Source organism: Myxocyprinus asiaticus, chromosome 9 (assembly GCF_019703515.2).
Source record: "Myxocyprinus asiaticus isolate MX2 ecotype Aquarium Trade chromosome 9, UBuf_Myxa_2, whole genome shotgun sequence".
NCBI lineage: Eukaryota > Metazoa > Chordata > Actinopteri > Cypriniformes > Catostomidae > Myxocyprinus > Myxocyprinus asiaticus.
The window spans coordinates 23676558-23702844 of record NC_059352.1 but is presented as its reverse complement, the minus strand read 5'-3'; the positions used below and the strand labels follow the sequence as shown (position 1 = coordinate 23702844).

The following is a 26287-nucleotide window of genomic DNA, read 5'->3' as shown; positions in this document are numbered from 1 at the left end:
GCCTTGAACAGATCCATACTGTGTAGTGACTGTCAGAGGCAAAACATCCCTGAAATGAAGGTTCTGAGTCTGGAAATGCAAAGAAATAGACCAGCACACTGGAAGAATGTGAGGCATGTCCTGCTCTCTCTGAACCCCAAATGAGCTGAGAGCTGTTTTTTAAATCACAACAAGCAGTCTCCTTTTGCACACTAACCGTCATAACCTGTCTCAGTGCCAGTGATATAAACATTGTCAAGATATGAACACCAGCCAGATCATAAACTATCCAGACATTTTGATGATGTCGCTTCTTGAGGCACAACTCAAGGAGCATATAGGAAATGTGGCAAAGCACCAGTTTAATCTTTTATCAGTGGACTATATTACTCTTAATCCTCAAATATTTGTATGTGCAAAGTAGTGATGGGGAAGCTAGATGGGGGGTGTTGGCTGCTGTGTGTACATGTGTGTGCATCCGACCCGTCGCCTGCCATTGGATGAGCTCTGTGTGGGAGGGGGTGTGTTCAGGCTCACAGTATAGCGCTTGTGTTATGAGAGCCTTCTGCCATCCCCTTCCACAAACCTCATGAACAACAGTGTTGCAGCCTTGGAGGCTAAATGTGTGTGAAGCAGAGAGAGGAGCGCCTCTACCGCCGTTGCTGCTGCCTCCCTGTGCTGGATTTCCTTGAAGGTCTGTCTTGCCTCTGCAGTGCCCAGGAAAAAATAAGGGGCCCCCAGAGACTGAGGTAAGTGATGTGAGATAATACATTCCTCCTCTGTCAGCTCCATTTTTCAACTTTTCTCGTTTACCTTTGGAAAATGCAACACACCTCTATACAACACCCCTCACAGCCACCCCTTTTCTTTTTATTTTAGTCTGATTTATTTGCTGTTTTTCAGTTAATATTTCATTGTTTCAGTATTTCAGATTTTGACTGATAGTCCAGAATGGACCAAATCCCTTATTGCAGACCTGGCTCTTATTGATCTTCATTATTCTATGGCTGAGTCTCCCAAGCTGCCTACCTTGACAGCATTTTTGGACATCATAGGCGCATAAATGCTGTCTGGGTATCTTGCTAGGTTTTAAGACAGCCAGTGTCTCTCGCTCTTATTGTCATACCACAAATGTATCATTTCATTCTACGCTTGACAGTGCCATGTTACCGTTTACCTCCCCGCTGGGCTGTCCTAATGTCGACCAACTGGATGTTTCTGTGTGTCAATCTGGCAGAGATGCGAGACACGTGAGCGGGGAGCGATGCTTTTGACTGTAGGGGCCGTTCAGACCGAACGTGTTTTTGCGCAACAACAACAACAACAACAACAAAAACCTAGACTCACGCAACGAATTTAACAGGTCGCAGGTTGCAGTTGAATGATGCAGTTGAATGTCTAATGAACACGGCGCTCCTGCGCGAGACGCTGGAAAAATTATGGAACGCCAAAAGTATTAATGACGCCCGTCTAGCACATGTTTATATAAAAAAATAAAATAAAAATAAAAAAGCGTACGGAAGCAAAAACAGCGTTCGGTATGAAAGGCCCCGTAGTGCAGCGCGTCACGCGTCTGCAATGCTGCTCGCGCCGCGGGAACGCATGCAGCAATGATGTCTGGCTGTTGATGAGCGATCCAGAGGCAGTGAGCTCAGCTGTCCGAGATCTTTCTGCTATGCCGCGGTGTCCGAGGCGGTATCCAGCCATGGAGAGAGGTTACTGTTTCATTCGTGTGTAGGGATTGATTTCTATCAGTTTCAGCCGCAAGAGGGATTTGGATGTTATATGGTGTTGGTCTAAATGTCTATTTTAGCACAACACAGGTCAGCGTTCTTAAAGGGATAGTTCACCGAAAAATGAAAATTCTCATGAAATTTACTCACCCTCCTGTCATCAGATGTGTATGACTTTCTTTCTACTGCTGAAAACAAAGGAAAGATTTTAGAAGGATATTTCAGTTATGTAGGTCCATACAATGCAAGTGAAAGGTGGCCAGAACTTTGAATGTCCAAAAAGCATATTAAGGCGGCATAAACGTAATCCATATGACACCAATATCTTCAGAAGCGATATCATAGATGTGAGTGAGAAACAGATCAATATTTAAGTCCTTTTTTGCTTTAAATCTTCACTTTCACCTTCTTCTTTTGTTTTTGGCGATTCACAATATTTTGTGCAATTCGCCACCTACTGGGCAGAAAGGAGAATTTATAATAAAAAAAGGACTTAAATGTTGATTATTTTTGTGCTACCTTTATTATTCTTTTTGGTCCTTTAAAGCTTTGGTCACCATTCACTTGCATTTTATGGACCTACAGAGCTGAGATATTCTTCTAAAAATCTTTGTTTATGTTCAGCAGAAGAAAGAAAATCATACACATCTGGGATTGCATGAGGGCAAGTAAATGATGAGAGAATTTTCATTTTGGGCTGAACTATCCCTTTAAGCAATGTTTTAGCATAAGTAATGGCTTATTGACTGTAGCAGAACGAATAGCTCTTGTAAATTAGTGGTCTACAGGGACAAAGTTGACGTATTGTATATTGTTGTGTCAGCTGTGTTTACCTCATTGTTTATTCACTAAGCTCCAAGCCAAAAAGGCATATCATTCACCTGTTCAGTTGTACAATATATTATCTAATTGCACACAGCTCTTTGCCTTTGCACTTTTAAAGTCTCTCTGGGAACTTACTGGCTGTTTGATGTTCTCAGGAATGCAGATAAATAGTAAGCATGTGACCCATTGGCCACCCAGGACTTATACACCTCATATATTGCAAGAATTCTGAATTCCTTCAATCATGGCAGAAATATTGGGCCTTTCTTGGTGCGATGCACTTTACTCATTCTCCCAGCCCTATGTTGGATTCAGTCAAAGCCACCCTAGCATAAACAATATTTTTGGACAGACTTTAGAAATACACCTGGCCAGATTCCATCAGATACATTCAAAAGGAGATTAGCAAGAATTGCAAAACATGAATTCATTCATTCATTCATGTTACTGGTTACTGGACTCAAATGAAATTGGCCAAGTTATTTATTTTAATGAATTTATTTGGCTATTTATATTGTATTTATATTTTTAAAAGACAGTTTGTTAAAAAAATAAAAAATACTAAGACTTCTTGTAATTAAGAGCATAAACAACTAGAGAAATAAATGAGCGTTCCTGTGATCACTCATGTGGGCTTCATTGCACCAGTGACTAATGCCATAGCCTGAAACCCTGACTCAGTAAGCTTTGAGAAAGGCCATTAGTAGAGTCAGTGACTATAAAGAGTTTTTGAAATCTACCAGATTTTGAACTCTCTGGAATATTGGTATTACACTAAAATGTTCGTATTGTGTGGGTAAAGTTTCTTAGTTTCTTGAATATCTAAAGTGGTGGGCATGATAGAGCTTGTTGGGGAGGTTATGGAATTTGACATAGCGAGGTCGCTTGGGGAGTGCAGATGTGAAGCTCTGTGGGAGCGATTCCTTGTCCATTGTTTTCTGCTGAAGGACATTTCTCACAGAGCAGAGATGGAAACAATGGCTGATATGATTTGCACGTTGCTTCTGCCCTTTAGGTTTATTCCTCATGAGCATTAAGAAAAAAAAAGTAGAATTAGAAGGACCATACACAGGGACATGGAAGAATTTCTTTTAAATTATAGTACAATAAAAAACATGTCCTTACATGCAAATTGCTGGCTGCTTCATGGATATAATGTTGTCATAATAAACACATTTGAACTTGGATTTGTATCAGAACCGGACTTTTCATATCATTGTGTTTTCGTGTTAGGAAATCCCTGAGGGTCCAGTGGATGTGACTGGTTGGAAGGTGGAAACACTTTGGCCTCAAAGAACCCTTGCGTTTGTCTCAGACCAGATGATTTGGCTGAGCGTGTAGCTCATGATTAAGAGACGGGAGCAAAATAGCAGTTTTGGACTGGCAAATGTTTAAGCCTTATTAGTACTGTATAACTTCAGATTTTGCCATAAACACCTTTATGCACCACTAACACACCAAGTTGCTACTTTGCTTGGTAGACAGTAAAATAACTATATTACTTGACGATAGAATTGTTTCTTCTGATTATTATTATTCATAAATGTAACTATTCATTGATAATTTATTGAACAATTTGCTGTTGATGCCATTGTTAAAAGTACTTTAAAAATAAAGTCACTCGAGGCCATACATTACAATGATTTACCATGGTTAAGGGTGTTTTAGACACTCATTTCTGAGTTGTGCCAATGAACACCCCTTTCCTGTGGTAAAATCAATGGAATGCCGAGCCTAAAGTGGCTTAGTGCTTTTTTTTTTTTTTTTCACTTATTGTACATAATGTATTAATGCGTTGCTTGAGCTAATCAGCATTTTTCCATTTGCATTTCACACATTATCTATCCTGAATAATCACTTGAACAATGGAATTGAAAATGTCAGCCAGTAAGCTAAAGTGGACTGCATCTGGAGTGAGAGCAGAGAGATGATAATTTTGAGGGATTGGGTGATTGTTACACTGAGCTGTCATTCTATTTTTTCCAACTCTCTATCACTGAAGGCAGCACAAATGGGGCGCATCAAGCGAAGGAATATAGATATACCTTGCTCCATATCAGTGAATCAACCACTGTATCAGTAAATCAGTTCCATCATGTCCATGAGTATGAGCACCCATGTGCTTGTGTGTGTATACACAATCACATACTTCAGTGTGAATGTTCAAAGAAAAATGCTTGTCTTTAAGTGCATGCTTGTGGTTGAGATCTTGAATGAATGTTCAGTTTAGTTGGTGATCTGGAATCATTTCAGACAGCCTAATATGTATGTCAGCAGTTAGATGTGCTTAGTTCACACTGACTACGTTTACATGGACACCAGAAAGTGGGTTATTGCGAGAAAGCAGTGTTCTGGTTTACTTGCACTGTATAAGTGACATATTCTTTATTTCTGTATACATGCATCTCGGTCAGAAAGCAGCTTTCTCCACAACAACGCAATTTCCCTGCGACGCTTGTGTAAATAACAAACATGATATCCGAGGAAGACTTCACTATTTTATTCTCTGTTACTTCGCTTTATTTCCAGATATTCCAGAGTTGTTGCTGTGTTTGTTTCCTTACTTTTATATCACGACCTGCAGCTGAATTGCACTTCAATAGTGGGGTTTCCCTCTTATGTAAAACTCCAGGATTTCCTCAATGTACCAGCACATATACGCGAACGTGAGGGACAGTCAATATTTTACATTGTTTATAAATGGGTTTAGTTTATAGTGTATGTGCTTTCCCCACTGTACTCCCAGAAATGTTTTGTTGACTTGTTGTTGGGCACCATCCTATGACGTTTGTTATCCGGTCTGTTCATGCACATGCTCACTCTTCAAAAACCTGTTAGAACGGCGTTTATGTGTTTACATGGCCACATAAGCAGCTTTCTCCGGGAGAAACCTAGGAATGTTAAACCGTTTTCTCTTAATCCCTTAAACGGCGTAAGGAAAGCGGCGTTATCGTTTACATGATGTTTTTTCCGCAAAAAACCTGGTGCATGTAAACGTGGTCTTTGAGCCTGTTTCCATGTAATATGCTGATTACTCTAAAATCATCTTATTTAAAAAAAATCTGACAAGGCAAGAAATCTGAGATTACATGACATCTGAAATAATCACGTTATACTCTATTTTTGACGTCAAACTGTGACAAGGCATGCACTCAACACGTGCGCACATTGGATGAGCCGATAAGAACACGGGGTGAAGTGTTTACATGGCAAGCGAAATCGGTGTAATGGGCAAAAATCTACCCATGTCGATCGGGTTATTCATAAGCCGTTTATGGCCTTTATGCTGTTAAAGGAATGCAGTTTATTACATTTACATGACTGCATGTGTTGTCAACTTATTAAGCATACCCGGTGTAAGAACGTGCATGTAAACGTGCTCAGTGTGCTGAACCAGAGGAATCCACAAGAAAGCTTGGGCTTTGTGGTCCATATGGGTTTTTCCCATCCTCATTTCTTCAGCCTTAGAGAAGCTTGGAACAGATTCGTAATGGAGGAGTTAAAAACCTTCTGACATTTCAAGCCAATCTGTTCTGTCTGCTTTTGCATGTTTTTGTCTGAATTCTTGTCTGTTTTATGTTTTTTTTTTAAGTCTTTAAAAGACACTTACACAACTGTCCAAACATAAGCATCCTACACATTTTATTATTATTTCATGAAAACAGTGGAATTTATGTTAGAAGCCATAAAGATTTACTGTTTGGACCAGAAAGACATAAGTTGTACTGCATAACATGGTTTTTCATGAATTCATTCATATGGAAGCAAAGCACCTTTTTTATACCTTTACACCTTTTTTATACTTCATTCACATTCACCTATGTACCTTAACTACCTTAACTGGTTCTTATAAATATGATCCGTCACATACTGTGTAATCTTGAAAGGATGGAGGTTTTTCTGTTGCCCTCCTTGCCCTCTCAAATATGCAGTGACATCAGCAGTCACTAGGAGAGAGCTGATGTAGCAGTCGCCTACAGACAGCCTACATTCAGATACAGAGAAAGAGAGAATAATAAATACATTCACTTTCTAACAACTGCTAAAATTATCATGTGTATTCTGAGGCAGTTTGTAGAAAAAAACCATACTGGAGCCTTATTATTTCTCAGTGGATTCATTATTTTTCCAGACTGTTCAGGGTGTAGTGGTGTCAAGAGATGTAGGTCATATGTAAATATATTTTTAAAGTAATCTTTTGTTTAATAATGGCATATCTGATACTGGGTTTATATGTTTCATTGTGCAAACTTCTTGTCTTTATATGAGAATAGTGTAACCTAGTAGATAGCCCAGCATGCTGGCAGCACGTCAGAAACAATCTGAAAAGCTTTGTTACAGATATTATGAGCCTTTATATTGTCAGATGTTTAAACCTCTTGTCTGACCATTTCACTCGTCGTCAACATAGTAGATTTGTCAGTAATAAGGTGTTGAACATTAATATTAATAATGTGTGTCTTTTGAAGAGCTGGTATGTTGCTAAGCTGTCCAACAGCTGTTTCTTATTAAGTTTTTCTTTGATGTCCACACCTGCTGCTTTTGGTTATGATGGAGGAATGGGTTATTGGCATGAACTACTGATGATGTTCTCGGCTAGCTTTTCTGACATAATAATTCAATCACAATTCAATATTGGCCATAGAAAATTATGATTATTCTTGTTTTATTTTTAGTAAAGCAAGCATAATTAAGCATTTTGTAGATTGATTCCCCCTAAAAGTGTAAACAATGACTCTATTGTTTACATTTCTTTGTTTGTTTGAACATCCTGATTAGCCTTACAAAGCAACATTGGCTCAACCAGCTGGACTATCTGTTTGATGACCAATGGTGGATGGGGTGAGTGTTCGGGAAACCTGTTTGAAAACAGCAATTTTTGCAATTCCTTTTGGTGACGCTAGTGGCACAGAAATTACACACTTCAGCAACATCAACTTTTATTTTGTTATACTTTATATACACTATAAATTAATGTATCAGATTATAGGTAAATTAAGGTGAATTAGGTCATGTTTAGTTTCATACAATTCAGTCCATTCAGTACATGCCTTAAAATGTTGTCAATAAAAAAAAATTCGGAATAATTTATAGTGATTAATTGAAGTAAAAGGATTAACTGATAGATTGATTAATTACTGAACGTAATTAGCAAAGATGTTTGCTCCTGGCTAAACTCAATGTATCTTGCCTGGCTTAACGAAAATCAATTTATCTGCTTTTACCATGCATGATATAATCCAAAAAACTCCTAAACACTTGTTTGATGATTTGATTCATACCTATTGGGCTATTGGCAAGATTTAAAAATTACATACTTTACAGTTGAGAAAAAATGGGCACATTGAGCTTTGAAGCTGGTCAGAATGTCTTGCAGGTTGCCCTCCACATGTTTTTTTTTTTTTTTTTAATTCTTTCTAATTTACCTAGCAGACTCAGCTTTTCCCCATTTTCTCAGCCTTTTAATTATAATTGCACCCCAGAATAACTTCCACCTGAAATGGATGCTTTATGTTAAAACAAAAGGCAGCAATATTGTTTATTTTCAGAAAACATTCTGTACGAGTAAAATACCTTGCTGCAGCCTAATGTTTTCCATTGATGATGCCGAGATAAGGAGACTTAAATTGCACTGCAAAGCAGAAAGCTTGATTTATGGCCTCATCCTGCTAGATTAATGCAGAGGAAAGCTGCCACTGAAACTGATTAGACACTAATCCTAAAGGATGAGCATACACATTTAACAGCTCTGCAGATGGGACCAACACTTCCACTGCTGATTGTGTTGTTTTCTTCACATCTCTTAATCTTAACCATCCAAAAGGCATTGTTTCATACTTAGATTGCCATTTCTTTCTAAAACAACATATTAAAGCAATGAGCCATGACGTCATGAGCCATGACAGTGTTCTTAGGCATGAAGTCAAGCTGAGTGCCTAAAACCCTTACCAGTGGTAAAATCACTGTACCCCACAAATTGATTGATTGATTGATTGATTGATTGATTTTTTGCTTTTATAAAACGTGGTGAAAAAATATAAAAGATAAATTACATTATTTCAATAAAGGGAAAAATGAAAATTCTCTCATCATTTACTCATCATCATGCCACCCAGATGTGTATGACTTTCTTTCATCTGCTGAACACAAACAAAGATTTTTAGAAACATATCCAAATTTGTAAATGCATACAATGCAAATACATGTTAGCCAGAACTTTGAAGGTCCAAAAAGCATATAAAGGCATCATAAAAGTAATCCATATGACTCCAGTGGTTAAATCCATATCTTCAGAAGTGATATAATAGATGTGGCTGAGAAACAAATTAATGTTTAATTTTAACGGTGTTTGTTTTTTGGCGATTCGCATTCTTTGTGCAAATGTCCGTCCTTTTTGGACCTTCAAAGTTCTGTCCACCATTAACTTGCATTGTATGTACCTACAGAGCTGAGATATTCTTCTAAAAATCTTTGTGTTCAGCAGAATTAAAAAGTCATACATATGTGGGATGACATGAGGTTGAGTAAATGATGAGAGAATTGTAATTTTTGGGTGCACTATCCCTTTAAATATATAATGAATAGGAGTGCTCTGATCAGGATTTTTACAGATGATACAGAATACCGATTGTCTTGTCATCTGATCGGTTGATACTGATCTTGACACTGATCATTTAACCTTTTATCAGGAGCTCTGTCATAACCGGTTATATATAAGCATTCTGCTCACTGTTAACTGAATTTCCCTGTTGGTAATACCATTGCTATTGCCAAGTTCTTGCTGAAAAAACTACTGTAGTTTGGTTACTTGATAGTCAAATAAATAAAACAGGAATATTCATTTTTAAAATGAAAGTTTTGTTGTTGTTGTTTTTTTAATCAGCCTTTAAAACAAGAAGGCATACTAAATGTTATCTACATTAGGATAGATAGCCCTATAAATAATGAGGCTTAGTGTCAAACTGAAGATGAACTGATAACCAAAAGTGTAATCAAGCTTAATGTGACAGATTTGGTTATTTATTCTTTATCACCTTTTCGTTTAATTATTGTTAATGTGAATCAGTGTTCGGCCAGTGTTGCCTACACACCTGTGATGGCATGAGAGTGACGGTGAAGTCTTAAAGGAGCCAGTTGTCTTTTGCGACTTGGGTGATTGGTTTAAAGAGATCGGCCAAATTATGAGACCGCTGATCAAGTCAAAGGAAGTGAATATCGGGCGATTTCGATATGGTGGCCTATTGATTGGATCATCCCTAATCATGAATAGTAAAAGGATTAACAATTCTTCCTCCAAGTAATATAGTTCATTATCTTAACCATTTAAGATAGGAATTTGTGGTTGACAGGTAACATAGCAACTTGCCACATTATAATGAAATGTGCGCTCTCAGGTGTGCACTTACAGTCATTTCACAATGGCTTCAAAGTGGCTCATCCAGTCAGAATTTAGAGTCAAAACTGTCCGTTATAAATTTCTTCATTCCACGGCAGAGTTCTCTGTTCATTTAGTTTGAAACACAGATGTTCTTGCTTCTGTATTGCACTCTTAAATTGAATTGTCCGCTGGAAGAGCCCCACATTTTTGTCTTGTTATTATTGGTCAGAACTCTAGAAGACAAAATACTGTCTTCATTAAATTACATTACATTACAAAATACTGTTGGTCCTAAAGGAGGAAGATGGTTTTATGCTTGTTATTAATTCAGCCACATCCTTCCCACAACTTCTGCCCTTTCCCACGATCTAACAGTAAAAACCTTATAGGGAAAGAATTCAAACTATAATTCAGGACAACAAATGTGCTTTTCATTGTGGAGTCCTACACAGATAATTCAGAGTTTTGGTTAATAACCACCTCAGAGAAAGTATGTAGCCACCTGCTTTTGAGTGCTTTACTCCTACTGTCCCAACCACCCAGTTGCCCTAGTTAGATTACAAATCTTTCCTGTCTGAAATAAAGCCCTCATCCAACCTTTGCTATATCAAAAAAGCAGCTTGAGATGGTTTGAGATTCAAAATGGATTTGACACAGAGGAAAAAAAACAAAACAGATAGTGATATGAGTGGAGAACAGAAATTGCTTCAGAAAGCAGCTCTGATAAGAATAAGATGGCATCACTGGATTTGAGAGAGAGAGGGAACGAGAGAGTGATAACGAGAAGAGATCGATGTAATGTGCAGCATTGCCTCTAACTTTGCTTTGGCCTTTTGAAAAGGTATCAGAGCATTTAGAATATGGAAGGTCCTCAGAGTGCCAGATGCTTCCTGTTGCACATGACCTCTAACTGAACTCCAGACCACAAACAGGGGATGCGTTTATATCCTTGTGTGAGAACAAATACACAGAATAAACTCCCAGCCACTTAGTTCTGCGGTAATGTGGAATTAATTAGTTGATTCTTCATATATACACTGGCGGCCAGAATTTGGAATAATGTACAGATTTTGCTCTTATGGAAAGAAATTGGTACTTTTATTCACCAAAGTGGCATTCAGCTGATCACAATGTATAGTCAGGACATTAATAACGTGAAAAATTACGATTACAATTTGAAAAAAAATGTCAGAACTAAAACTACTTCAAAGAGTTCTCATCAAAAAATTCTCCACGTGCAACAATGACAGCTTTGCAGATCCTTGGCATTCTAGCTGTCAGTTTGTCCAGATACTCAGGTGACATTGTAGCACTTGCCATAGATGTGGCTGTCTTGTCGGGCACTTCTCACACACCTTACAGTCTAGCTGATCCCTCAAAAGCTCAATGGGGTTAAGATCCATAACACTCCAATTACTGTTGTCCAATGTCTGTGTTTCTTTGCCCACTCTAACCTTTTCTTTTTGTTTTTCTGTTTCAAAAGTGGCTTTTTCTTTGCAATTCTTCTCATAAGGCCTGCACCCCTGAGTCTTCTCTTTACTATTGTACATGAAACTGGTGTTGAGCGGGTAGAATTCAATGAAGCTGTCAGCTGAGGACATGTGAGGCATCTGTTTCTCAAACTAGAGACTTTGATGTACTTATCCTCTTGTTTAGTTGTACATCTGGCCTTCCACATCTCTTTCTGTCCTTGTTAGAGTCAGTTGTCCTTTGTCTTTGAAGACTGTAGTGTACATCTTTGTATGAAACCTTTAGTTTTTTTTTTTTTTTGGCAATTTCAAGCATTGTATAGCCTTCATTCCTCAAAACAATTATTGACTGTTGAGTTTCTAGAGAAAGCTGTTTCTTTTTTTTCTTTTTTTTTGACCTAATATTGTCCTTAAGACATGCCAGTCTATTGCATACTGTGGCAACTCAAAAACAAACACAAAGATAATGTTAAGCTTCATGTAATGACACAAATAGCTTTCAACTGTGTTTGATGTAATGGCAAGTGATTTTCTAGTACCAAATTAGCAATTTAGCATGATTACTCAAGGATAAGGTGTTGGAGTGATGGCTGCTGGAAATGGGGCCTGTCTAGATTTGATCAAAAATTACTTTTTTCAAATAGTGATGGTGCTGGGTTTTTTTTTTTTTACATCAGTAATGTCCTGACTATACTTTGTGATCAGTTGAATGCCACTTTGGTGAATTTAAGTACCAATTTCCTTCCGAAACAGCAAAATCTGTACATTATTCCAAACTTTTGGCTGCAAGTGTGTTTGTGTGTGTGTGTGTGTGTGTGTGTGTGTGTATATATATATATATATATATATATATATATATATATATACATACAGTATTAGGGCTGGGAAATGTCATACGTTAATTTCTGCGATAATTGGTTGACTGTTTAACGCATTAAAAGAAAGCAGTTAATGCAGTGTTTTTTTTGTTGTTGTTGTTGTTTTTTCACTTTCTGAAACTTCACTTTTAAACTTTAGCAAATTAAACTTAAGCATTCAGTTTGTTTTCTTATCTGTTTTATATATTGTCTTATAATGTATTGGCAATGTACACTTAAGTTTATCTTGCCAATAAAGCTTAATATATATTGAATCTTCCCATTTGATTCTATTATTAAAAAAGCCAGCTGGAAAATGTCATATGATTTTGTCCAAATTTTAATAACAGCATGTCCACTAATTGAATGGCATGTAAACATATACAGTACTTGTATCCAGCCACGGCCCGTGCATTTTAAGTCTAGGCTTTCAGTGCGATTCATGCCATTAAGAAAACACAGTTTCACAATGAATAAGACACCGTATCATACATTACGTGGCAGTTAACTCATAATATCAATTAAAAATTTTAAAACACGACCACGCACAAAAGTAAGACACAAGCAGGTCTAATACCAAGAAAAACTCTCTAATAATATTTGCAATTTAAATGTTGCTTGCAATAAATTTTGTTTCGTCAGGGTACACGGTTACTTTTCATAACTTGATCCGACACTGAATGCTCAAGCAGCCTAATTTACACTTATGTAAATTTTGTTGCTATATCAATGCAAAAAGCACTTACCAATTTGCTTGAAGTGAAAATCGGTCCTTCTTTCCTGTTTAATTAATCAATCGCATGATCATGCAGAACATCTTAGGTTTTTAAATCCATAAGGATCTCTTTCTCAACGGCAATACCAGCAGTGATGACAGCCGACTCGTCAGCAAGATCTTGCGCTCTTCGCTTTCAAATTACGTACATCAATTAAAGCGTGAATGTGTCACTCAAGGCCAGCTGGAAGGCCTGGACTGGGACAAATATCCTAAAGACCACACCCACAAGAACAAATAAATCAATCTGATTGGCTGATGAATCTGACAATCTGACTTTAGACGTCTATTCACTTACACTGTTGAGGGATTCTGTGGAAATTCTGAAGGCCTGACGGGGTGGAGCTCAGACTCACGCGCTGCTTCGGGAGCATGGCTTCGGGCATGTGATTTGTGAAACAGTTGTCACTCTTTGCTTGTAAGCATTGAGGAATAAATTCTGATTGGATACATTTTTTAGTTTTTTGCTATTTGTTTGCAGATTAATTAGGAGTGGAAAGTGATTGAAAATACAGAGGCAAAAAGGTCAATGAGAATGTTTATTATTTATAATAATGTTACGCCAGCAGAGAAGGCTTTGCTGGCCCTGAGAAATTGCCACTGCTTGTATCAAAGATTTATCAAAGTGTCTAATTAACTCCGCCAAAAAAATAAAAATAATTACATTTATTATGCACACATTTAAAGAGGTCATGACATGCCATTTTTATTATTTTAATATGTTCATTGAGGTTCACTTAATATTAGTAAAGTTTTTTTTTGCACAAAAAATAGTCATATATTTGTAAAACATGATCATTTTCCACCCTCATTCTGACCCTCTGTCATAAATGCTAGGTTTTGGTGCTGCTTCTCCTTTAAGATTTGACAGTAAACACCCACTGTTATGATTGTAGTTTTTTTTTTGTTTTTGTTTTTTGGCACCATTCTGAGTAAACTAGAAAATCCCAGGAGATCAGCAGTTACAGAAATACTCAAACCAGCCCGTCTGGCACCAACAATCATGCCACATTCAAAATCACTGAGACCCTGTTTCCACCTGGTATAAAGATGCGTTTCAGGTGATCCCATCACATGTGGTCAGCCCTAAATACAGGTCTAAGCGGGATCTAAAATGTTTTGTGATCGGATTGCAAAAACCACATACGAATGTGGCCAAAAACTCATGTGACCAAATCGCATTTGAGGTGTAAACAGTAATCCGTTCTGTATGCGTCCTGGCAGCAGTGAAGCCCCACCTCTCACCTGTCAATCAACCGCTGCACTTAAACAAAAGTTTGCCGATTATGAGCAGCTTTAAAAGGAAATAACAATTGGATCGAAAAATTACATACATACATACACAATCACGAGAGCTTCATGGCTGTCCTTCAGTGTGTCTGATTTCAAAACAGACAAGTGCATGAACACCTGAAGCTCCTTTAATACAGATAATCCAATAAAATAGCAGAAATCCTGCTTGACATGTTGAGGTTGTGCTTTGATTCAATTTCAACCACATCTGGGAATTGTTTTCATGCTTTCTTTGTCTTTTCTGACTTTGTTGCACTTTATTATCATGCAGTAACACATTGACTAAGTGAATGATGTATGTTGTCATGAAAAAGAGACCCTCCCCTCCAAATCTGATTACAAGTGGTCACAGGGGACGCATTTAAGCGACCAAGTGTAAACAGCAATGTGTCTCATTTGATCAGATCACCCGAGATGCATCGTAATACCAGGTGGAAAAGGGGTCTGAGGTCACAGTTTTTCCCCTTTCTGATGGTCGATGTGAACATTAACTGAAGCTCCTGACCCATATCTGCATGTTTTTTCTGCATTGCACTGCTGCCACATGATTGGCTTATTAGATAATTGCATGAATAAGTAGGTGTACAGGTGTACAAGTGCTAAGTGAGTGTGTGTGTGTGTGTGTGTGTGTGTGTGTGTGTGTGTGTGTGTGTGTGTGTGTGTGTGTGTGTACACAGATGAGCCAAATCATTATGACCACTCACAGGTGACGCGAATAACGTTGATCATCTCCTAACAAGGCCACATGTCAAGGTCTGGGTAGATTAGATGATAAGTGAACAATCAGTTCTCATATTCAACATGTTGAATGCAGGAGAAATGGGCAGGAGTAAAGACCTGATTGACTTTGACAAGGACCAAATTGTTATGGCCAGATGACTGGGTCAGAGCATCTCTGAAACGGCAAGGCTTGAGGGGTGCTCCCGGTCAGCAGTGATGAGTATCTACCGACAGTGGTCTGAGGAGGGATAAACCACAAACCGGCAACAGGGTGTTGGGTGCCCAAGGCACATCAATGCGCAAGGGCAACGAAGGCTGTCCCGTCTGGTCCGAACTGACAGAAGGTCTACTGTGGCACAAGTCACAGAAAATTGTAACTATGGTTACAGGAGGAATGTGTCACAACACACAGTGAGCAGGCAAAACACATTTATTTTATTTCTTATGGGATTCATATTCAACTATAGGTTATAACAGAATGGCACAATCATAAAACAAAACATGGCAACAAAGAAAAAAATGAAATGACCCCTGTTCAAAAGTCTGCATATCCTTAGTTCTTAATACTGTGTATTGCCCCCTTTATCATCAATGACAGCGTGCAGTCTTTCGTAATAGTTGTCTATGAGGCCCCAAATTCTTGCAGGTGGTATAGCTGCCCATTAGTTTTGGCAAAATGCCTCCAGGTCATGCAAAGTCTTTGGTTGTCTTGCATGAATCGTGCATTTGAGATCTCCCCAAAGTGGCTCGATGATATTAAGGTCAGGAGACTGTGATGGCCACTCCAGAACCTTCACCTTTTTCTGCTGTAGCCACTGGAGGGTCAACTTGGCCTTGTGCTTAGGGTCAATGTCTTGCTGGAAAGCCCAAGTGCATCCCATGCGCAGCTTTCGTGCAGAAGAATGCAAATTGTCTGCCAGTATTTTCTGATAACATGCTACATTCATCTTGCCATCAATTTTCATAAGATTCCCCGTGCCTTTAGAGCTCACCCCCCCCCCCCCCCAAAACATCAGTGAGCCAACCAACATGCTTCACAGTGGGGATGGTATTCATTTCACTATAGGCCTTGCTGACCCCTCTCCAAACATAACGCTTATGGTTGTGACCATAAAGCTCTATTTTGGTCTCGTCACTCCAAATTACAGTGTGCCAGAAGCTGTGAGGCGTGTCAAGGTGTTGTCGGGCATATTGTAAAAGGGCTTTTTTGTGGCACTGGCGCAGTAAAGGCTTCTTTCTGGCAACTCGAAAATGCAGCTAATTGTTTTCAAGTATCATCATATTGTGCTCCTTGAAACAACCACACCGTCTTTTTCCAGATCAGCCTGTATTTCTCCTGAGGCTACCTGTGGGTTTTTCTATGAATCCCGAACAATTCTTCTGGCAGTTGTGGCTGAAATCTTTCTTGGTCTACCTGACCTTGGCTTGGTATCAAGAGATCCCCGAATTTTCCACTTCTTAATAAGTGATTGAACAGTACTGACTGGCATTTTCAAGGCTTTGGATATCTTTTTATATCCTTTTCCATCTTTATAAAGTTCTATTACCTTGTTACGCAGGTCTTTTGACAGTTATTTTCTGCTCCCCATGGCTCATTATCTAGCCTGCTCAGTGCATCCACATGAGAGCTAACAAACTCATTGACTATTTATACACAGACACTAATTGCAATTTTATAAGCCACAGGTGTGGGAAATTAATCTTTAATTGCCATTTAAACCTGCGCGTGTCACCTTGTATGTCTGTAACATGGCCAAACATTCAAGGGTATGTAAACTTTTGATCAGGGCCATTTGGGTGATTTCTGTTATCACTATGATTTAAAAAGGAGCCAAACAACTATGTGATAATAAATGGCTTCATATGATCACTATCCTTAAATAAAAGACGATTTTTTTGCAAGATCAGTCATATTTTTAAAATCAATGGCAAAATTTCACAATTTCTGCCAGGGTATGCAAACTTTTGAGCACAACTGTATATCAAACTGTGACATTACAGACTTCTGCCTCCTTATGTCTCCTGTATAGACATGGACAGTCCCAGTCTGTGCGCATTGTCGGTGCATATGCCTGCCATTGACTGTACTAAAAGAGGATCACAAAGCAGTCATAATGCGCATGCTTTGAACACGTTCGTATTTGCTCGCGGTCAAAACAGTACTCATTGAAAGGCAATGCGGTCAACTGGAAATCCAATCCAATCCGGAACTTCGAACAATGAAGTATACCTGGGCTTTTACTGTTCAAGTAAGACATGCTTAGATGGAATTGTCTTCAGTGGGACTGATTTTGTCCTTCAGAGATGCAATGATCAGATGTTTTACCATCAGCGAAAATGGAATAGGAGCCTTGCCCACAGTTCCTTAGAGACAGGCCAGACTACATGAATGTGACCTTGGGAACTCTGTACAGTGTTATTTCCACTCAGAAAGAATTGGAGAATTTTGCATTTCAAGTGGTGTTCCATTTATTTTCTTCCTCCTCTCTTTTTTTATCTATCCTCAGGAGTTGTGCTAGGATTAAAAGAGCTTTCCTTTGAAAGCAATCTTGCCACATGATGTACTGCATTTATTAATGTTAATGGTAATAACTACATATACTAATAAAATTTTTACCTTAAAAGTTGTATATATTAACATGACTTATTAAATTATGAACTAACATAAACTAGATGTTATCACATGAAGCACATTTTTGATTACCTGACAGTTTTACAGTGTAGATGCATAATACATTAAGTTAACCATTGATTTGTTAAAGCAATGCATAGGCCCACCCAACATCAATGTTGACATTACACATAAGGCCATTCAAGGACCTGCCAAATCAATTGTTAACATACCAATACTCTTTCAGATATGTTCAATGTGGGGATTAGACTTTTTATTTTTCACCAGGTTTATCAAATTTCCAGATACCCTCTGAAAAACACAGCACATGCCATTTACTGATAAAAGAGGGCACTCCAAGTTCAAGTTGTAACTTAAATGAAATGGTGCCAGGTGTGGGAGAAGATTCCATAAAAAAAACAAAAAAAAAACAAACAAAAAAAAAACTGGATATGTTTTTTCAAGCCGTTACCTCTTAAACATTCCCAAGCTTCTAGCCTTTGGAAAAATGAGGATAGCCAAGATGAAAAAGACAGATGGAGTAGGCAGATCAAAGAACAGCACAATGCTGCTTATCTGCTAGAGGAGGAAGAAGCCAAAGCTTGTGAGTAGTGTGTCAAGGAATGAGATAGACTTACGGTTCCATCGTTTAAATCAGTACGAATTCCGAGCCTAATTTTTCAAGAAGTAGCCTGAAAACATTTGTCTAGAAGCATTTTAATATATAAACAGGCATCTGCACTTTCCCAGGAACTCATGAGTAATTTGAGTCTATAATGTGTTGAAGGAACCAATAGCTGTATGCTTTAATTTACTCAAAAACTTTCATTACTCTGCAGTGGTTTATAGTAAGTTCTCTTTGCAAAAGAAGATAACCTAGTTTAGCCATTAGTGTGTGTGGTCAAAGCACACAGACAGACTGGAGCTCTCTCTGTCAAATAATTTTTGGTCTCCTGAGAGTTCTTGTGTACAGCCCACTAAAATGTAACAAATCAGTTTTTTATTTCCCACAAGGATGGCAGGTAAAAGGCTGCACTCACTTTGTGGCCACCCCCACACCACTGTATCGCCAGTTCCCTATCTGTCACTCACTCGACGTTGTGTCGATATAGTGACACTAGGGGTCACTCTTGGGAGCCCGAGACACCTCTGGTCTTTGATAAAAGGCCAATGAAAATTGGTGAGTGGTATTTGCATGCTACTCCCCTGGACATACGGGTATAAAAGGAGCTGGTATGCAACCACTCGTTCAGAACGGTCATATTCACTGAGCTGAATTCCAATGACTGTTCATTCACCTCTGCTGGATCTGATGGTGCATTTCAACGGCTTCTCCCTCCTCTGCACTGGTGCACTGCAGAGAATGCCACTGGGCGCTTTGGCAGAAATAAAAGAGTATATTTCTCTAAAAGAGTATATATCTCTAAAAGAGCAGCACACACATAACATCTTTTTAAAGACGCGTCTTTTTAAAGATGCCTTCCTTTGTGTGTTATTCCTGGTTGTGCTCGTTATATCTCGCCTTCTGATGGTCACGATCACTGTCTTTCGTGTCTGGGCACTGCTCACGTGGAGACAGCGTTCGTGGATGGGTCATGTACTCATTGCAAGAACATATCCATGGCAACGATGCGGTCGCGGCTTACCTTCGTAAGAAAGCAAGCCACCCCAGAGGCTCCCCGCCTCGGTCCTTCTACCCACGGTTATGAGGCCAGCGCGGCTTACACTGGGGGTGATTTGGGGACCCCAATGGGACCACCTCCACCAGGTATCCCCCCACGGACCTCCCATTCCCCAGCACACTCATCTGCCCCGATCGGGCTTCCAGATGAGTCCGCTGGCTCGTCTCACGGTGAGTTCAACCTCTTATTCGGAGCCTGCGAAAGTGATGAGCTCTTGAGCACAGCATCGGAGAGCGGGCTCGTCCAGTCGGACGTGGAAGCCTCAGCTGGGCTCCTCCCTTTGGGTGCGGTCTCCCAGTCACAGGCTGATGCGGAGATGACAACATGCTTTCCCGGACAGCCGCGAGCGTTGGGCTAGAGTGGAACCCTCCACTCTCCCCTGAGCCCTCGCGGCTCAATGATTGGCTCCTGGGCTCGCGGCGCTGCTCAAAGCCACGCCCCGCCCCCGTTCCTTTCTTCTCGGAAGTGCATGAGGAGCTGACAAGGTCATGGGAGGCACTTTTTACTGCCCAGTCCCGATCTTTCAGCTTCCCCGCCCTCACTACCCTCAATGGTGGGACAGCCAAGGGCTATTCGGCTCGCGGTGCACATATGCCCGCAGAGTGCCACCACTTGGCGCGGGCTCCCAAAGCTCTCGTCCAAGGCCTGTAGGTGTACGTCATCTCTGATGGCCAAGGCCTATGGTGTGGTCTCTCGGGCGGGCGATATCCACCTTGGGGGTCCAGGAGTGACACCTTTGGCTCAACCTGGTCGAGATAGGAGAGGCCGACAAGGCACGGTTCCTTGCTGCCCCCATTTCCCAAGGTGACCAGTCCGGCGACACCGAGGACTTTGCCCAGCAGTTCTCAGCGGTGAAGCAGCAGACGGAGGTTATCCGGCACATCCTGCCCTGGCGCGGCTCAAGATCCCGCAACCCGTCTGCTTGTCGCCAAGGGTGTCCCCCTACGGTGACTGCACTGGCTCTGCCGCAGCCCACCCCTTTGGCCTGGCCCCGGCGTGGAGCCCACTGCAGGACACAGACGCCACCCGTCTCGCGGCCGCCAAGAACCTGCGAAAGGCTTCGAAGCGCCCCTGAGACGGGCGACCCAGGGACGACGAAACCCACTGCCCTGAAGCTGGTTAGCAGACCACTCCATCCCCCGGTCGAGGGCCGGGAGGAGAATCTTTTGTTACCTTTGCATTTAATTGCGCTGCATGCCCAAGTGGCTGCAGTACCCAAGAGTTCAGCAAGAGCAGTTTCCTTGTTCCCTGGGTCACGTATCCGGTGTGCACGGCCGTCATCACGACCACCGTCCACCACTCTATTTGGCAGGTTTGGCGCTCCAGCGGTGGTCTCCCCGCACCTGAGCACCCAGCTGTGGCACAAATCCGCCCCTGATGTGACAGTCTCCACGGGTCACGAGGACAGGCCTCTTCCTCCCCCGTCCCAGGCTGTTCCGCAAGGCCCCACCCGCCGGTACATCTGACGAGATTGTCCCTCCGGCCGAGATGAAGAAGGGGTTTTACAGCCCCTACTTCATTGTACCAAAAAAAGGTGGTGGGTTGCGGCCAATCTTGGACCTGTGAGTACTGAACCGGCTTTACACAGACTTCCATTCTAGATGCTGACGAAAAGACACACTCTAGCGAGCATCCGGCATCAAGATTGGTTTGCGGCGGTAGACCTGAATGACGCGTACTTCCACATCTCGATTCTACCTCGGCACACACCCTTCCTGTGGTTTGCATTCGAGGGTCGGTCGTATCAGTACAAGGTCCTCCGTTTCGGTCTTTCCTTGTACCCTCGTGTCTTCACGAAGGTCGCAGAGGCAACCCTTGCCCCGCTAAGGGAAGTGGGCATTCGCATCGTCAACTATCCCGATGGTTGGCTAATCCTAGCTCGCTCTCGGGATGTGTTGTGTGCACACAGGGACCTGGTGCTCTCACACCTCAGCCGACTAGGGCTTCGGGTCAACTGGGAAAAGTGCAAGCTCCTCCCGGTTCAGAGCATCTCTTTTCTCGGTTTGGAGTTGGACTCAGTCTCGTTGACGGTGCACCTCACGAATGAGCGCGCACAGTCGGTGCTGACCTGTTTGAAGGCGTTCAAACAGAAAACAGCAGTTCCACTGAAATTTTTTCAGAGGCTCCTGGGGCATATGGCATCCTCAGCGGTGGCCACCCTGCTCGGGTTGATGCATATGAGACCGCTTCAGCACTGGCTTCAGACTCGTGTCCTGAGATGGGCATGGCGCCACGGGACACATCGCGTGGTCATCACGCCGGTCTGTCACCGCCTCTTCAGCCCTTGGACCGACCTCACATTTCTATGGGCAGGCGTTCCCCTAGAGCAGGTTTCCAGGCATGTCATGGTCACGACAGATGCCTCCAAAATGGGCTGGGGTGTTGTTTGCAATGGGCACGCAGCCTCCGGCTTATGGACGGGCCCGTGGCTGCATTGGCACATCAACTGCCTTGAGTTGCTGGCAATTCTGCTTGCCCTGTGGAGGTTCTGGCCATTGATCCAGGGCAAGCACGTGTTAGTTCGGACAGACAACACGGCAACGGTAGCATATGTCAACCGCCAAGGCGGTCTGCGCTCTCGTTGTATTTCACAACTGGAGTTAGCAGCACCTCAAGTCGCTGCGAGCCACTCACATCCCGGGCGACCTCAACACTGCAGTGGACGCACTGTCACGCAGGTTACCCTCAGGGGAGAGTGGAGACTCCACCCTCAGGTGATCCAGCTGATCTGGAGTCGATTCGGACTGGCACAGGTAGACCTGTTTGCACCTCTCGGTATAGATGCGCTGGCACACAGCTGGCCCCCTGGCCTGCACAAATATGCGTTTCCCCCAGTGAGCCTACTTGCACAGACTCTGTGCAAGGTCAGGGAGGACTAGGAGTAGGTCTTCCTGGTAGCACCCTACTGGCCCACCCAGACATGATTCTCTGACCTCACGCTCCTCGCGACATGTGAACAGACCTCTGGAATCTCCATGTCTGGCCCCTGGACGGGACGGGGAAGACCTAAGCGGTCTACCACTAGCGGTGGCCTTTAAGTGCCGTCTGTTCACTAAGTGGTGTTCTTCCCGACAGGAAGACCCCCAGAGATGCACAGTCAGATCGGTGCTTTCCTTCCTGCAAGAGAGGTTGGAAGGGTGGCTGTCCCCTTCCACCTTGAAGGTGTATGTTGCCGCTATAGCAGCACACCACGACACAGTGGACGGTAAGTCCTTAGGGAAGCACGACCTGATCATCAGGTTCCTGAGAGGTGCCAGGAGGCTGAACCCCTCCAGACTGCGCCTCGTTCCCTCATGGGACCTCTCTGTAGTTCTTCAGGGTCTACAGAGAGCCCCCTATGAGCCTTTTCAGTCAGCTGAGCTTAAGGCACTCTCCTTGAAGACTGCCCTCCTGACTGTGCTCACCTCCATCAAGAGGGTAGGAGATCTGCAAGTGTTCTCTGTCAGCAAAACGTGCCTGGAGTTCGGTCCGGGCTACTCTCATGTGATCTTGAGACCCCGACTGGGCTATGTGCCCAAGGTTCTCACGACCCCTTTTAGGGACCAGGTGGTGAACCTGTGAGCGCTGCCCCAGGAGCAGGCAGACCCAGCCCTGTTGTTGCTGTGTCCAGTGCGCGCTTTACGCATCTATTTGGATTGTACGCAGAGCTTTAGCATCTCTGAGCAGCTCTTTGTCTGCTTTGGTGCACAGCAGAAAGGAAGCACTGTCTCCAAGCAGAGGATCGCCCACTGGCTCATTGACACCATAGCTATAGCATATCATGCCCAGGACGTGCCGCCCCCGGTAGTGCTACGATCCTATTCTACCAGGGCTATAGCGGCTTCCTGGGCCCTGGCCAGGGGTTCCTCTCTAACAGACATTTGCAGAGCAGCGGGCTGGGCAACACCCAACACCTTGCGAGGTTCTACAACCTCTGGGTGGAACCGGTTTCGTCCCAGGCAGTGGCATGTAATACAAGCGGATAAGCCCGGGATAGCCGGCTGGTGTATCGCTTGCACATAGCGCCTTTCACCTCCTCTGAGCTGAAGACGTGCGCCATTAATTCCCAGTAGTGTTCACAAACTATGTTCCCTGGTTGACTTCCTCCGAGCCCTGTGGCTGTCGAGTTTTCGGAGAGACTCGCTGCCGGCCCAGTACACATTCTAACTAAGAGCCCTGTTCTGGGGTAGGTGCTCCGCATGTGGCGGTTCCCTGTAAGGTAACCCCATGCGATATATATCTTCCACTAATTCGTTTCCCTGTTGGCAAACTGCATCTTCCTTGGGCAGAGCCCCCTCTGCCACAGTCTCCATGTTTGTAGTAACTCCTCCCCCATTGGGTAGGATCTACCATGAGACTTCTCCACATGATCGGCAAGACCATGTGACGTATTTTCCATTTAAATATCCCCCCCCCTCTCTCTGGGCGAGGTGTGGTCTCCGCGGTGTCCTCCCCTTGGGAGGGACACCCCCCGACTAGACCTGGTCGGCCCAGTCAGATAATCCCCCTTTTTTTTAGGGAGTGAAAAAAAAGAAGGGGAAAAGAGGCCACGACTGGGCTAGCCTGTTTCTATCTTTTGGGTAGTCGACTTGTCCCCAAAGGGCCGTTCGACACTCATAACTATGTTGGGGGAGGTTACGTGTCGGCCTGGTGCACTGGCTACGAGGCACACAGTGGTCTGCCTGTCACACACCGCCAGTTCACATAACACAGTTCAGCCAGTTGCGGCGTTTTGTATAGGGACCCCTAGTGTCACTAAATTGACACAACGTTGAGTGAGTGAAAGATAGGGAACATCATGGTTTCTTGCATCATGGAACGAGACGTTGTATCCCTCCTGCCACAACGCTGAACTACCCATTGAAATGGCCGGACCTTGTCTCGGCTCCTCAGCATAAAACCTGAATGAGTGGTTGCATACCAGCTCCTTTTATACCTGTATGTCCGGGGAGTGGCATGCAAATACCACTCGCCAATTTTCATTGGCCTTTTATCAAAGACCAGAGGTGTTTCGGGCTCCCAAGAATGACCCCTAGTGTCACTACATCGACACAGCGTCTCGTTCCCTCCATCAGGGAACGGAGTAACCATGATGTTACAGTGACAAGATCTATCTTACGCATTAAAATATCCAATATAATGGATATAAACAACATTTCAGCTAATGCATGCAATATATTGATTAAGGTGCCCTGCCATTTTCCTCCCAAATAAGAGTCATTAGGATCATGCCAGATATATTAGGGAAGATGACAATCAGTACCAATACAGAAGTGATCTCTCTTTGGTATTTTCTAGGTTTATCTGATGATACTCGATATATACTAAATCTGATCCTCCTGGTTCTTTGGCAGATGTAAAATTGAGAAATCACAAATATGCTTTTGTCAGGCGCTTCGATCCATTCCATACTGCACCACTGCCAGTGCAAACGCCCTCTGAAAACCAAGTGATACCAAAATGAGATAAATTACTCCTACTTGCAAAGACTGGAAAATCAATCCCCCACCCCCCCTTCTCTTTTTTCTCTCTCTCATAATACCAAGAAACACACAAGAGAGCTAGCATGCAGCGTTTTGACATTGATTCTGCTGAAAGCAAATTTGCAAGCCTGAAAGTAGCAAATAGTTGGGAAACACATAAAAGTGTCTATAAGTTCCCAGTTGATGAGACAGCTTATCGAACAGAGCATATACAGGGCTTTTAACTGAATCGTTTTTTGCCTCCTAGGCCAGTGTTTTCCAAACTGTTTTTGTCTTATAGTATGTACCCACACCCTCATTAGTAAGACTCAAGTACCCAGTCTTCAACACCAAACTAGAAATGTGCTCTTTATGTCTCATATCAACAATGTAATGTATATATCGAGTGAAACCTGTCAATTACATTGATAAGAAGACTATCAGAGAACTTCTGCAGCAGGAGAATGGCAAAACATCTTGGTAACATAATGTATGTCCATAAATGACAGGAAAATTGTTCTAATTATTGAAATTGAGATCAGTATTTATATTTCCTGTGTACTAGTCCGTCTGTTGAGGCATTTGTATATTTGCTGTATATGTTTTCTTGTGCCCCGGGGTTAGAGATACTTGTTGATATAGCTCGTGTGAGCTGCCTGCACGGGGATTTGCTTGTCTGTCCTCACATTTCTATATGAGCATTCTTGCTTGTTTGCAGCTGCTTGTTTTTTGTATTTATTGGTGAAAGATAAGATGATAAAATGAGAGGGCATGCTCTATTCTAACCTGCCTTTCACAACACCACACGAGCAGCTGACCCTGCTGAAAAGACCAGCTTTTGTTGTGTTTTGGGTGCTGGTCCCTCAGCATTGAATGGTGGTGTGCTGGTGTCCCCACCAGGCTTTTAAACTAGCTTAACCGGCTTCATCAGAAAGGTCATGCTGGAGACTGAGTGTTCAAAGCATGTGAATGTTTTATGTGTTTAATGATTTATATGTTGTAAATATTTATATATTGTTCAATGATTGCTATTGAAATGTGCAAGGTTAATGTTAATTAATTTTCTTTTTCAGGGATGTCTTATTTTACATGAAAAGTTCAGCAGGTCTGGTTCCTGTTGACTGACATAAGATATGGGAATATGAGAGTTTGGAATTCATGGCACTCGAGCAGGAACATAAATGCATGAACTGGATTTTTACATATTTTGCAGACAGTAATGTGTATAGTGCTTGCCTGCTCAAAATGCCCATATGGTAGGGTGTTGTGGGTGGTTGTCAGGGTGTAGCTATGTGGTTGCTAGGGCATTGGCTGTATTGCTAAGTGCTTGTTTACTAGTCCAAGTAAAAAAAACAAACTAGAAATGGCTTGATTCCCTCCTTCTATGTAAGCCTATGGGATTTTTTTTCACCCATTTTATCATTTACTTTTTTTTTTTTGTAACTCTGAAAAGCAATCCCCTTTCCTCATTAAGCCACATGATTTGAGGTATTATATATATCCATCACACAAATGATTCGGGAA

At 42.1% G+C, this 26287-nt stretch overlaps 1 protein-coding gene across 2 annotated transcripts in view; it reads left to right on the top strand.

Moving 5' to 3' along the window:
* Positions 1 to 417: 417 nt before the first annotated feature.
* The window catches only part of LOC127445811 (KN motif and ankyrin repeat domain-containing protein 4-like), a 110401-nt gene continuing 84531 nt past the window's right edge, over positions 418 to 26287 (top strand). For both annotated transcript variants that reach the window (XM_051706159.1, XM_051706158.1), the window contains exon 1: positions 418 to 728. The gene's annotated coding sequence lies outside the window, so the exon portion shown is untranslated. The remainder of the gene's footprint in view (positions 729 to 26287) is intronic.